The following is a 15,113-nucleotide window of genomic DNA, read 5'->3' on the forward strand; positions in this document are numbered from 1 at the left end:
ATGATACTGCTGACTGTACTTTCCCCCACAAAATCAGTGACAGGTATGATGTATAATACTGTTCTTGCCCACGAAATTAGGTAGTGGAAAGGTTGTTCATTTTGTACCATGTATTATTTGATCACGTTCCCATTTTGATCTTATCTTCAAATTCATTGGCTTCAGATGAAGGTTGATGAAGAATGAAATGAAGAAACAGAGAGCTTGATTTAGAAACTTTAGAATCTTTTGGTCAGAACCTTGACATTGTCAATAGTCTGGCTTGAAATCTTCAGTATCTTCAAAATCTACAAAGTCTTCAGATTCCTCAGTCAGAACCTCGATAACTTCAATCGTATGGCTTGAGATCTTTAGAATCTTCAGATACATAACACAACTTCAGAAGCTTGCCATTCTTCAAAAGTTTGGTGATCAGAGTCACGCCCATAAGCACGAATTGAGAGAATATTGCAGCAGCAACATAATGTCTCCTCAAAAGCTTCTGATGAGTGAAACGACTCAGAAGCATAAAGAATATTGAAGCAGTAATATTGACGTCTTTCAGAACTTCTAATAACTGGCGCAGAAGCGGATTTAAAACACATAGTTCAGAAATTGATGATGTTGCATATCACATATTTAGAATTAGAACTGGTTGTTAAAGCTACACAATAACAAACCATTAGGGTACCAAAGTTGTTCTCACACAAATACAATATTGTTATCATCAAAACTCAAGGTATAGATGCAAAACCAAATCTTGTTCTAACAATCTTCCCCTTTTTGATGATGACAAAACATGTATTTTGATGAACAATTTGTACATGATAATCACATAAGAATACATCTTACAGAAGCACAAAGTCCCCCTGAGATGTATAATCTTATAAAGATAAAATTAGAATTAAAGAACACTTTCCTGATTAACCTTTTTGAAATACCAGAGTGAATATTCTGTCAGAATTTGGTTTATCTTCAGAAGTTAATTGATGTTGTATAGAGCACTGGTTTGATAACATCATCATTCTGATAGGCTTCTCTTCAGATACTTTATTGAGTTTTTTTAGAAGAAACTTTATAACTGGTTAACTTCTTTAAAAGAGAAGGTTTTCTTATTGGAATCTTGACTTTTCAAGTCTGATTACTATATAAGAAAGTCCCTCTTATCTGGATTCTAAATCCATGATTTTCATAAAGAACATATTTTGAACCATTCTGATTCTTGAGAAATAACCCTGCAAGACACTTAACAAACTCTTTTTTGAATTAGTTGTTATCAAAAAACATTAATTAATGTTTGGGTTTTTAATTAAGGAAATTAGATATCAAAATAAACACTAATTCTTCCCCTTTATAACGTTATGTTTTTCTCTCCCTTCGTCATCAATCAAAAAGACACAAAAATAATTGAAGAGAAACAAACATTTTTCATTGAAAATTTGCCAAAAGGTAGTGCAAGGTACAACTGATAAGAAGAAAAAGATTTTTTCAAGAAACTAAAAAGAAACACTAAGGGTTCTGAGGAGGAGAAGGAGGAGGTGAAAGAATCAACTGAAACATGAGATATTTCTTGTCCAGACGCTCATTCACCCTTGCATTGTCAGCCTTGAAAGAATCAACTGAAACATGAGATATTTCTTGTCCAGACGCTCATTCACCCTTGCATTGTCAGCCTTGATATCCTCAATTGTCTTTAGAAGTGCAACAGGGATATGCTGAGAGGCAGAAGCTTCGGAGACAACAATCTGAGTAATAGCTTCTTCCATAGCATAATCTTGAGGTTTAGAAGCAGCATCAACTTCTGGAGCAGACTCACGGTGCTGAGCAATCTCTGTTTCCGGAACAACTTCTTCTTCCATAGCCTCAGGAGTCGCTTCCTTGATTTCTGGAGCAGGAAGGCAGAGTTGGGAGTTTCTTAACTTCCAGAGTTCCATTAAGGGAACGAACCCAAAACAAAATTTTCTTTCAACAAGAGTATACCCAAGGTCCTTCATCTTAGAAATCTTTGAGTTCATCCAGCTTCGGTAAGCTTCCCATGTTGAACCACTCGCAGCCGGATTTGCTGAAGAACGACTAACAATCATTGCTTCATGCAAACAGCTTTTAAATTCTGATTCAAATTTCCTCAGAACCTTACCAAAGTTAGGGGAGGATTTTTTTGGTTGTTTAGGGTATTTAACTGTAAGGTTGAATCTAGAATCATCAAAGTCAGGACCAAAAACATAAGAAAATGATGGGAAAATAATGGGAGGTGATTCATGATCAGGTGAAGTGGGTTCAGGTTAAAAGTCGAACATACCTTAAGGAGTTCCATCAAAAACTCTTGAGGGAGATGTTTTGGGGGTTGTTATACTTGGATTTGTTGGTTGGGGGCAGAGATACATGGTGGTGAAATGGGTGAATTTTGTAACTGTGGAGAAGATGGTGATGGTGGTATCTGTTGTTATTTTGACAAAGTTTCAGAAACTAAAATAGTTTTTATGATAAGATTGATAGAGGTGGTGGAAGTGGGATAGGTTCATAAACTATTGGTTGAGATGAAGGAGGAGGTTGGATTGGTAATATCCTTTCATAAAGAATTGAATCAGAATTAAAATGAGTAATATCAGAAGGAAGCTTACTAGATGCTACTGAAGGAGAAGGGCGATCCAAAACGCAGCGGAATTTAAAAAAAAAATCTCCTTTAGTGATTCTTACGAATGGGCATGATCAGTGATAAAATCGTTACCTCTTGTGACGATTGAAACCTTTGATGCAGATCTACGAAGCGATCACGAACGTTGAATGATGACAACGCCTCTACTCAGCCCACACGAACATATTCCTTCAATCTCAGTGTTATCTGCTACGAATGAAGGCTTTGAGTGAGTGAGTGAGAGAGAGAGAAACAAAATTGCAACTGCACAAATGCTTTTGCACAAGGGTTTTATTTATAGAACCACTTATGTGGGCTGCAAGCTAAAAGGTCCACTTAAGTGTATATGGTCCATATCTTATAATATGCCAAAATCACTTAAGCGCGTGGTACCTTACCATATTTCCTATTCTACTTAAGTACACCGTACCTTACGATGTCCTACAATTCACTTAAGTGCATCGTACCTTACAGTGTTCCTGTAGGTTTTCGCGGCATTGTCAATTATATTAAATCACGTATTTAACATAATAAACAGTGAGCGGTATCTAGCAACACATCACTGCTACCCAAGAAACGAAAAATGTCATGTGATCTGATAAATCCTTTTGTAATAATACTTATGTGTATAATTACCCTTTTGCCCTTATGTCTATATTGAACACAAGGCATAGACCGTGTCATCCTTGTCCAGTTCAATATTGGGCCTATAGACATTTATCCTGTTACGCATGATGGACAAATTCTATCTAGGTCACTCATGTCCCTTAGCATGCTTCGTGGAGTACCCATCAACTGACTTTATGGTCATCCAGTTACGGACAACGTTTGATCAGCAATAAGGCATTCGACTCTACATCTAGGGTCCATAGTGGTTTCAGGTCGAAGGGTGGTATACATCATTATCACCATGAGAATAACTTATGACACTTTGCAAAATTTTCTATATAGTATTCTCATAGCGTGTCAATCCAGTATAAATATTACTCTTAATATTCATACCTATGCTTAAGACTTGATAACTCCTTATCCATGATCCATGAGATGTGATCATCAGTCTATATACATAATAGTCTTAATGCTTTAATGTTATCCCACTTCACAATAAGGCTCGACTACGGATACTTTAAGAATAGTGTCCTTATGTTTAATGTGATCTCATGATTAAGTCACACTTTATACATTAAATGGACTAGCTATTCTAGGGACTTTATTAAACAACCATAATAAAGAAAAAGCCTTTTATTATGAATAAATAATTTGATACAAGTACCAAAAGTATTGGCCTCTAGGGCTTACACCAAAAATCTCCCACTAGCACTAGAGTCAATCAGGCATACCCCTAATGCCCATAGATCTAGTATGGCCAACATGCTTCTGCTACGCAAGAGGTTTTGTCAGTGGGTCAGCAATATTGTCAAGTGTAGGTACTCTGATAAAGCCGTTGGTAATACGGTTAGCGGGCCCAGTCCCGTATTCATCTGATAAAGCTGTGCCGTATCAGTATAATGCTACAATTATGAAGGATGGTCAAGAGGTCTCGTTGCCTACAACTAGTTCAGTGGTGAGCATTGTTGATGTTACTAAGGTGACCCGTAGTGGTCGAATGTTTGGACCGGTATTCCCAAAGGATAAAGAAGAAGCAGTTGTGAGTAAGAAAGTGGAAGTGCCTGTTGAAAACCCAGTTGGCTGTTCAAAAGATAAGTCTGGTGAATCCAGCAATTTGAAATCCAATGATGATGATGAGGTACTTCGGTTAATTAAAAGAAGCGAGTTTAATGTGGTAGAGCAACTGCTCCAAACCCCCTCAAAGATCTCAGTGTTGTCTCTGCTCAGGAATTCCGAAGCACACAGAGAGGCACTACAGAGAGTTCTAGAGCAAACTTTTGTAGAACATGATGCTATAGTGGATCAATTCGATCATATTGTGGCTAACATCACTTCTTGCAATAATCTCAGCTTCTGTGATGAAGAACTCCCTGAGGAGGGCAAGAATCATAATTTGGCTTTGCACATCTCGATGAATTGAAAAGAGGATGCTTTGTTAAATGTGCTTGTTGACATCGGTTTGTCATTGAATGTGCTTCCGAAGTCAACTTTGTCAAATCTATCTTACCAAGGAGCGCCCATGAGGTATAGCGGTGTAATTTTCAAAGCTTTTCAAATTACTTTTCAAGTAATGGATATCCATCCGACCTATAGTTGCTTGTTGGGAAGGCCATGGATTCATGAGGCAGGAGATGTTACCTCAACTTTGCACCAGAAGCTCAAGTTTGTCAAGAATGGCAAGCTAGTGATTGTTGGTGGAGAAAAAGCGTTGTTGGTTAGCCATTTGTCATCTTTCTCTTATGTGGAAGCTGAGGATGAGGTTGGAAATCCGTTTCAAGCCTTATCTATTGCTGCTAAGAAGAGAGTTGGGGCACCTATGTCCTCGTTGAAGGATGCTTAGAAGATTGTGGAAGAAGGCAACGTCAATCAGTGGGGGCGCATGGTAGAAGTCTCCGACAACAAAGGCAGAACCCGTTTGGGGTTCCAGAAAGGTTCACCAACTGCAAGGTATTAAGATATGCGACTTAGCTTCTGTAGCGGAGGGTTCATTCATGGCAATGAACAACACTTAGCTGATGTGCTAGAGGATGACGAAGAAGAAGACTGCACCAATTTTATGACGCATGGAAAGGCTTGCAACAATTGGACTGCTGTTGACATTTCTGTTATTTTGCATCAATCTAAGTAATTGCTTTTATATGTTTTAAAATCCTTCTCATATGCCTAAGGGAGAAATGAACATTGTTTGGGCCTTTTCAAATTGATCATCAATAAAATTAATTTTATTCATCCACATCTATGATGTTTGTTTTTTACTTTTTGCTTTATTCTGAAAATGGTAATCACAAAAAACATAAATAAACAATATAATCGTCCATCTGCATAATATTTGGTCACAAATTCACTTCTCTAAAATCGAAATATCAAATCATTATGCAGGTTGGTTCCTAACCCCATTGAATACAATGATCTTTCTCCTTCTCCAAATTTTGAATTCCCTGTGTTTGAGGCCGAGGAGGAAAGTGATGTAGAAGTAAAAGATGAATTATCTCGTCTTCTTGAGCAAGATGAAAAGACCATTAAGCCGTTCGAAGAGCAGGTCGAGTTAGTCAATTTGGGTTCCGAGGATGATGTGAAGGAAGTCAAGATTGGGTCTCGACTGTGTCTAGATGTCAAGAAGGGGTTGATTGATCTTCTTCGAGAGTATTCAGATGTGTTTGCTTGGTCCTATCAAGACATGCCTGGGTTGGATTCTGAGATTGTGGAGCATAGATTACCGTTGAAGCCAGAATGCCCGCCAGTCAAGCAGAAGTTGAGAAGAACGCATCCTGATATGGCTGTGAAGATCAAAGAGGAAGTGCAGAAGCAGATTGATGTCGGTTTCCTTGTAACCGCTAAATATGTGCAATGGGTGGCCAATATTGTGCCTGTGCCAAAGAAAGATGGAAAAGTACGCATGTGTGTTGACTATAGAGATTTGAATAAAGCCAGTCCGAAAGATGATTTCCCTCTGCCACACATTGATATGTTGGTAGACAATACTGCTAAATTCAAAGTCTTTTCGTTTATAGATGGATTTTCCTGATATAATCAGATCAAGATGGAACCCGAAGATATGGAGAAGACCACATTCATTACACCTTGGGGAACATTCTGTTATAGAGTGATGCCTTTCGGTTTAAAGAATGCTGGTGCAACTTACCAGAGAGGAATGACTACTCTTTTTCATGATATGATGCACAAAGAGATTGAAGTTTATGTCGATGACATGATTGCTAAATCTATTTATGAAGAGGAACATGTTGAGCATTTGTTGAAGCTATTCCAGCGTTTGAAGAAATATAAACTCCACTTGAATCCCAATAAGTGTACTTTTGGTGTTCGTTCTGGTAAGTTGTTGGGCTTTATTGTCAGTGAGAAGGGTATTGAAGTTGATCCTGCCAAGGTCAAAGCAATACAAGAGATGCTTGCGCCCAAAACTGAGAAGCAAGTCATAGGTTTTCTCGGCCGCTTGAATTATATTTCCAGATTCATTTCCCACAAAACTGCCACATGTGCGCCTATATTCAAGTTTCTTCGGAAAGATCAGTCTTGTGATTGGACCGAAGATTTCCAGAAAGCTTTTGACAGTATCAAAGAATATTTGCTTGAGCCTCTGATTTTGTCTCCACCTATTGAAGGAAGACTGTTGATCATGTATTTGACTGTGCTCGAAGATAGTATGGGTTGTGTTCTTGGTCAGCAAGATGAGACTGGAAAGAAAGAATTTGCAATCTACTACCTCAGTAAGAAATTCGCCGATTGTGAGACTCGGTACTCTATGCTTGAGAAAACTTGTTGCGCATTGGCTTGGGCTGCTAAGCGTCTGCGTCAGTATATGTTGAATCATACCACTTGGTTGATATCCAAAATGGATCCAATCAAGTATATTTTTGAGAAGTCTGCTTTAACTGGGAGAATTGCCCATTGGCAGATGTTGTTATCAGAGTATGATATCAAATACCGATCTTAGAAAGCAATCAAAGGTAGTATCGTGGATGACCATTTGGCTCACCAACCAATTGAAGATTACCAGTCAGTGCAATATGACTTTCCTGATGAAGAGATTTTATACTTGAAAATGAAAGATTGTGATGAACCATTCCTTGAAGAAGGGCCAGAACCTGATTCCCGTTGGGGCATGGTATTTGATGAAGCTGTTAATCAATATGGAAATGGCATTGGGGCAGTGATCATTACTCCTCAAGGCACACATCTACCATTTACAGCTAGATTGACTTTCAAGTGTACAAACAACATGGCAGAATATGAAGCTTGCATTATGGGGATTGAAGAGGCCATGAATCTCAGAATCAAGTATTTGGATGTCTTCGGTGATATGGCTTTGGTTGTGAATCAAATCAAAGGAGAATGGGAGACAAATCAACCCGGTTTAATACCACATAAAGATTATGTGAGGAGGATTTCGACTTTCTTTACAAAGATTGAGTTTCATCATATCCCTCGAGATGAAAACCGGATGGCAGATGCTCTTACAATGTTGGCATCAATGATTATAGTGAAGTATTGGAATGAAGTTCCTAATTTGTTTGTGATGCGTCTTGATAGGCCAGCTCATGTGTCTGTTGTTTAAGAGATTAAAGACGAGAAGTCGTGGTATTATGACATCAAATGTTTCCTCCAAAGTCAGATTTACCCTCCTGGGGCATCTTTGAAAGATAAGAAGACTTTGAGAAGATTAGACGGTAATTTCTACTTGAATGGTGATGTACTGTACAAGAGAAATTTTGACATGGTTTTGCTCAGATGCACAGATAGACACGAAGCAGACTTGTTGATGACTGAAGTGCATGAAGGTTCCTTTGGTACTCATTCCAATGGACATGCAATGGTGAAGAAGATGTTGCGAGCAGGTTACTATTAGTTGACACTAGAATCTGACTGTTGCAAATTTGTGAAGAAGTGCCACAAGTGTCAAATTTATGCTGATAAGATTCATGTTCCTCCGACACTATTGAATGTTATCTCTTCCCCATGGCCCTTCTCCATGTGGGAATTGATATGATTCGGATGATTGAACCCAAAGCTTTGAATGGACATCGTTTCATTTTGGTGGCAATTGACTACTTCATGAAATGGGTTGACGCGACATCGTATGCAAATGTAACCAAGCTAGTTGTTGTAAGATTTATCAAGAATCAGATTATATGCCGTTATGGTGTACCAAGTAAGATCATTACTGACAACGGATCGAACTTGAATAATAATATGGTGGAAGCTCTTTGCAAAGACTTCAAGATTGCACATCATAATTCGTCTCCCTACAAACCCAAGATGAATGGGGTTGTGGAAGCTGAAAACAAGAACATTAAGAAGATTATCCAGAAGATGGTTGTCACATACAAGGATTGGCATGAGATGCTCCCGTTTGCTTTGCATGGGTATCGTACATCTATCCGCACTTCAACAGGGGCAACCCCTTTCTCCCTTGTGTATCGTATGGAAACAGTACTCCCCGTAGAGGTTGAGATTCCTTCATTGCGAGTGCTCATGGAAGCCAAGTTGACTGAGGCTGAATGGTGTCACACTAGGTTTGACCAGTTGAATTTGATTGAAGAGAAGAGATTAACTGCCATGTGTCATGGCCAGTTGTATCAGCAAAGGATGAAGAAATCTTTTGATAAGAAGGTCAGACCTCGTGTGTTCAGAGAAGGTGACCTTGTGCTCAAGAAGATTTTATCGTTCAAACCAAATTCTAGAGGAAAATGGACTCCTAATTATGAAGGGCCATATGTTGTTAAAAGAGCCTTTTCAGGCGGTGCATTGATGCTTACAACTATGGATGGTGAAGAGTTCACTCGTCCTATGAACGCAGATGCAGTCAAGAAATACTTCGCCTAAGAAAGAAAAGAACAGCTCGCTAAATTGAAAACCCGAAAGGGCGACTTAGGCAAAAATGAGCGTCTCGGTGGATTGAAAACCCGAAAGGGTGATCCCGGCAAAAATTAGAGACATAAAAAACAGAAAGAATTTCCCGATAAGTTGAGTACCCCACCCTGGGGCAACTTATGCAAAAATTAGGGATTATGGCAAGTAACTAACTGCATTCTGCTGATCTCCAGTGTTTTGAGAACTTGATTGAGCACAAGGGTTGACATTTCACCCCGGCAGCGGTCGAGAGCACAATGGATATCAAGAGTTGGTAGAAGGATTAAGGATCATTTGTCTTCAATGTAACCCTTTTCCATGTAAATTACCATTTTAAACTTTGTAAAAATCTATGGAGTCTTGTCATTTACAGACTACCATTCTATCAAATAAAGTTGAACTTTTATCCAATTGTTTCTACTCTTATTTACTTCAGCCAATAATTTTAAATTTTATTATCATCATTTTTTGAAAATTAAAAAATTTTAAAGCTCTTTTTCTTAAAACATATAAAAAGCAAGAATTTTCCAAAGCAATTAAAAGAAATATCAACAGCATTCCGATGGATAACAAGTCTTTGAGTGCGAAACATCAGAGGTTCCCCAAGCAGTTAACCCTTCGGGTATCCCTAGACGATTGTGTTGATTCAGTTCCTCGGCGAAATTTTTTTGATTCCCTAGTAGAGCTTTGTTCCTTTTTCTTAGCTGAGTTGGTTGATTCGGGTACCCTGCGACTTGTCTCCCTCGACAGAGTTTCTGCCTTCCCCAGTAGAGTTTGGTTTCCTTCAACAGAGATGGTTGATCTCCCAAGTAGATCGCATTGGTTTCCCCGCCAATCGCCGGTCGACTTGCTCCCAAGTCAGAGTTTCCTCCTGGTTCCCGAGCAGTTTATTTTCCCTGTAGGGTTGTCTCCCATTTTTATGGTGTTGACCAAAAATTCCCCACATGTTCGGTGATATTTCATTTTCCTCAGCAGATCTCCTCCTTCCCCAGTTAGGATTGAGCCTTTTTGTATTGTTGATCTCTCTATTCTCCAGCAGTTGTCTCCATATTTTGTGGATTGATCGAGGATTGTACCGATGATTCAATTTCTTTGCGACACCTTCGTATCCTTTGTGATCGTCTTTGTCAGCATAATCATCATATACATATACATTCATATAATTTCAAATTCGCATATTCACATATCTGATTAAATTGTTGGTTTGAGGTTCTCATTCCTCGTATGGCGGTAGTTTATCCCCAAACAAATTCCGGTGTCTGTCCTCCCTCAATTGTAGAGCGTCAGCCCCTTAGGCAGAAAAACTTTAACTTTTTTCCTCTTCCTCACTGAGTTGTTTCCTCGTCGATGATTATTACTTCAGTTTCCTCCCCAGTTGTTTATCTGGATGGAACCACTCCCCTTGAGTTATGTCCGCATTGGGTTGAGTCTTGATTGACTGTTTCTTTCTAGCTCATACCTAGATAGATACTTTGAGTTCCCTAAGAGTCTATTACCCAGTTACTAGTAATATTCTTCTTAGTTTGCAGTTTGTTACTTCTTGCCTAATACTCGGCAAAGGTGTCCCAGTAGTAGAGTCCCCAGTGGATCTGATTCCCCAGGAAGTATATCCTTGATATGTTCACCCTAACCGATGACATATATCTTTCTCTCCCTACTTATCCTTGATATGTTCATCCTAACCGATGACAGATATTCTCTTTTCGGTATTCTACCTAGTAAAAGGGTAGTTGTAATCCCTATTCTTGTTTCCCAGAGAGTTAATCCTTGATATGTTCATCCTAATCGATGACAGGTTTCCTTCTCTTTGCAGTCTTCTACCCAGTAACCATAGTTATACCCCCTGCCTTTGTTCCCCCCGTAGAGTTGATCCTTGATATGTTCACTTTAACCAGTGACGGATTCTCTCTCTTGGTATTCTATCCAGTAACTGATAAATGTAATTCCTATTTTATCTCCTCAGAGTCTACCCTTGATATGTTCATCTTAACCGGTGACAGATTTTCTCTTTGACGGTATTCTATCTAGCATTTGATAGATGTAATTCCTACTTTTTGTTTAATTGGTTTATCCTTGATATGTTCATCTTAACCGATGACGGGTATCCTCCTTGACAACCCTAGGCAAGTCTATCCTTGATATGTTCATCCTAACCGATGACGGATATTCTTCCCTGTTGAGTTTATCCTTGATATGTTCATCCTACCCGATGACGGATACTGTAACACCCTTCTAAAATACCCCAAATATTTAATTAAAATAGCAACATATAAATCAGAGTAATTATGCAGTTAAGGGTGTCACACAAACAACTTCACACCATTCATCAAAGTAGATTGTCATGCTCATTTATTTATCAAATAAAACGTTTGCATAGTACGCAGCGGATAGAAATCAAATCAATCATGCAGAACATGTAACACAATTACATGTAAAATTATTCAACAAGGTAAAACATCCCATCCCGATGTTACATCTATCAGAGCATGACCCACTAAGGAGACTACACTAGACTCCAAACACTAGCTTCTACTCAATCACTGCTCGTTACCTGAAAAATAGTTGTAAGGGTGAGTTCCTCAATCAATATAATGAGCATTATAAAATATCATGTCATGTTAAGTAATTTAACACATTAATCACCCTAATCACATCACATATTCGGTAACGGCACATCAATTCAAATATCATACTCAATACCAATACAATTCATGTTCATACTCACTATCAACACAAACACACGTATAATATTGGAATACATCCATTCATATTATACGTCATACACATATTATGCAATGAGACTCCATGCATGCGGTACCGACTATTCGTGAACATATAGTTCAACCTCACCGATCAAATCCAGATACGGCTACCAAGCTCACTAGTCCCACTCATTTGAGACCTAGTGACTCACTCACTAATTCCTCACCATGGGAATTAGCTACCACCCCAAGGGCTATGCTATGCACGCTAATTCACCTAGCATGCAAACATCAACAACAATCCAAAATGACTAACTCACTAATTCCTCACCATGGGAATTAGCTACCACCATAAAGGCCACAATATGCATGCTAATCACCTAGCAATGCTAAATCATCAACCACAATTCAAGAATAGACATATGCTCACACTCTGAGCCATAAAACAGTCTATTCACAAATGCACACATAACTGATACTTTCATAAGATCATGCATACCATCACACATCATCAGTATTTTATCACATAAGCATATCAGATCATGCCAAAGAACAACCACAGTATTAGCACACTCTACTAATACCTATACTACTCAAAACGACGGGAAATGATCCCTAATATATCGTACATCAGCTAAATCACATTACTCAGCTGAACAACCAAAAACTGCACAACAACAGCACAGAAAAATCACAATCCTGCCCATACGCGTACTGCCTAGTCCCATACGCGTATGGCCCATTTCTCAGCCAAATCCCATACGCGTAACACCATCTCATACGCGTATGCTACGCGTATCACTTCCCCATACGCGTACCAACAGAGACCAAACTACGTTCAAAACATCATCTTCCTCATCCATACGCGTATTGCCTAGTGCCATACGCGTACCAGACCATCTCATACGCGTATTGCCTAGTGCCATACGCGTATGACCAGAAACCAGACTTCCAGATCTGCTATGGCTTTCTCTGCTACGAGATCTATCCAATTCAACCTTCCACAGTCCAATTTTACACATTATTCGTTCATATCCTCTAACATAAATCATACCCTATTCGATTTCACAAAATCTAACATTTTTACATCTAATTCCTACGAATTCCTTTCAATCATAATCCAATTTTTACGTTCATCCAACATTTCACAATTTTCATCATGCATCATTCAAATCAGGGACAAATCAATAGTCTATCACTACCCATTACATGTTATCCCATAATACCCATCAATCGACGATAAACCCCCCCTTACCTGAGTTAATCCGGCGAATCTTTAAGCTTCAAGCTCTTCCTCTCTTCAACCCTTGTTCTCTGGCTCTCTTTGCCCTTTTCCACTTTTCTGTCTCCTTTTCCTTTTTCACGTGAAAAAATAAACCTTTTTACTAAATGGGACCTTTTCTAAATTCCAACTTTTATTCCAATAAAATAATAATCCAATAATAATAATTCCAATTATTTAATTAAATTAATAAATATATTATTAACTTAAATTAAATAATTATCTTATTTTATCGGGGTGTTACAACTCTCCCCCACTAAAAGAGTTTTCGTCCTCGAAAACATACCTCAAGCGAATAACTCCGGATACGACTCCTTCATCTGGCTCTCAAGTTCCCAAGTTACATTGCCACCTGCTGGTCCTCCCCAAGCTACCTTTACCAAAGCAATCTCTTTACCCCGCAACTGCTTCAACTCTCGATCCTCAATCCTCATAGGTGATGTTTCAATAGTCAGGTTATCTCTCACCTGGACATCATCTACTTGGACCACATGCGACGGATCATGAATGTATCTCCTCAACTGAGACACATGAAAAACCTCATGCAAATTCGCAAGTGACGGCGGTAAAGCGATACGATAGGCTACCTCCCCTATCCTCTCCAAAATCTGATAAGGACCAATAAATCGAGGTGTCAACTTCTTCGACTTCAAAGCTCGACCAACCCCAGTTATCGGAGTAACACGAAGAAACACATGATCTCCCTCTTGGAACTCAAGTGACTTCCTCCTCTTGTCGTGATAACTCTTCTGACGACTCTGAGCAATTCTCATCTTCTCCTGAATCATCTTAATCTTTTCCGTAGTTTGTTGAACAATCTCCGGTCCAACCACAGCACTCTCACCGGACTCATACCAACACAAAGGTGTCTGACATCTCCTACCATACAAAGCTTCAAACGGTGCCATACCAATGCTCGAATGAAAACTATTGTTGTAGGTAAACTCAATCAAAGGTAAATAACAATCCCAAGCACCTCCTTTTTCCAAAACACAAGCCCTCAAAAGATCCTCTAGTGACTGAATCGTCCTCTCAGTCTGACCATCAGTCTGCGGATGATATGCAGAACTCAATCTCAGCTTAGTTCCCAAAGCCTTCTGCAAACCTTCCCAAAACTTTGATGTAAATCTAGGATCTCTGTCTGAAACAATACTCGACGGAATACCATGCAAACTTACAATCTTCTCAATATACAACTCGGCTAATCTCTCTAACGGATATTCCATTCTGATCGGAATGAAATGAGCCGATTTCGTCAATCTGTCTACAATCACCCAAATAGCTTCAAAATTCTTATTTGTCCTCGGTAAACCAGAAACAAAATCCATACTGATACTATCCCACTTCCACTCTGGAATAGCCAACGGTTGCATTAGCCCAGACGGCTTCTGATGCTCAATCTTTGACTTCTGACAAGTCAAACAAGAATAAACAAAACTCGCAATTTCTCTTTTCATTCCCGGCCACCAAAATAACTTTTTCAAATCATGATACATCTTCGTAGCTCCAGGATGAATACTCAAGCCACTACGATGTCCTTCTTCAAGAATACTCTTCTTAAGCTCGGTAACATCCGGAATACACACCCGATTACCAAAATTCAAAACACCATTCTCATCAACTCTGAATTCACCACCTTGACCTTGATTCACTAGAGTCAACTTATCAACCAAAAGCACATCGGATTTCTGACCCTCTCTGATCTCATCCAGAATACTACTCGTTAACTTCAACATTCCCAATTTAACACTATGGTGAGTACTCTCACACACCAAACTCAAGTCTCTAAACTGCTCAATTAAATCCAATTCCTTAACCATTAACATAGACATATGCAATGATTTCCGACTCAATGCATCAGCCACTACGTTTGCTTTACCCGGATGGTAATTCAAACCAAAGTCATAATCTTTCAGAAACTCTAACCATCTCCTCTGTCTCATATTTAGCTCTTTCTGATCAAACAAATCCTTTAAACTTTTTTTGGTCACTGAAAACCTCAAATCTTGACCCGTACAAGTAATGCCTCCATAACTTC

Source organism: Lathyrus oleraceus, chromosome 7, assembly GCF_024323335.1.
Source record: "Lathyrus oleraceus cultivar Zhongwan6 chromosome 7, CAAS_Psat_ZW6_1.0, whole genome shotgun sequence".
Classification (NCBI taxonomy): domain Eukaryota; kingdom Viridiplantae; phylum Streptophyta; class Magnoliopsida; order Fabales; family Fabaceae; genus Lathyrus; species Lathyrus oleraceus.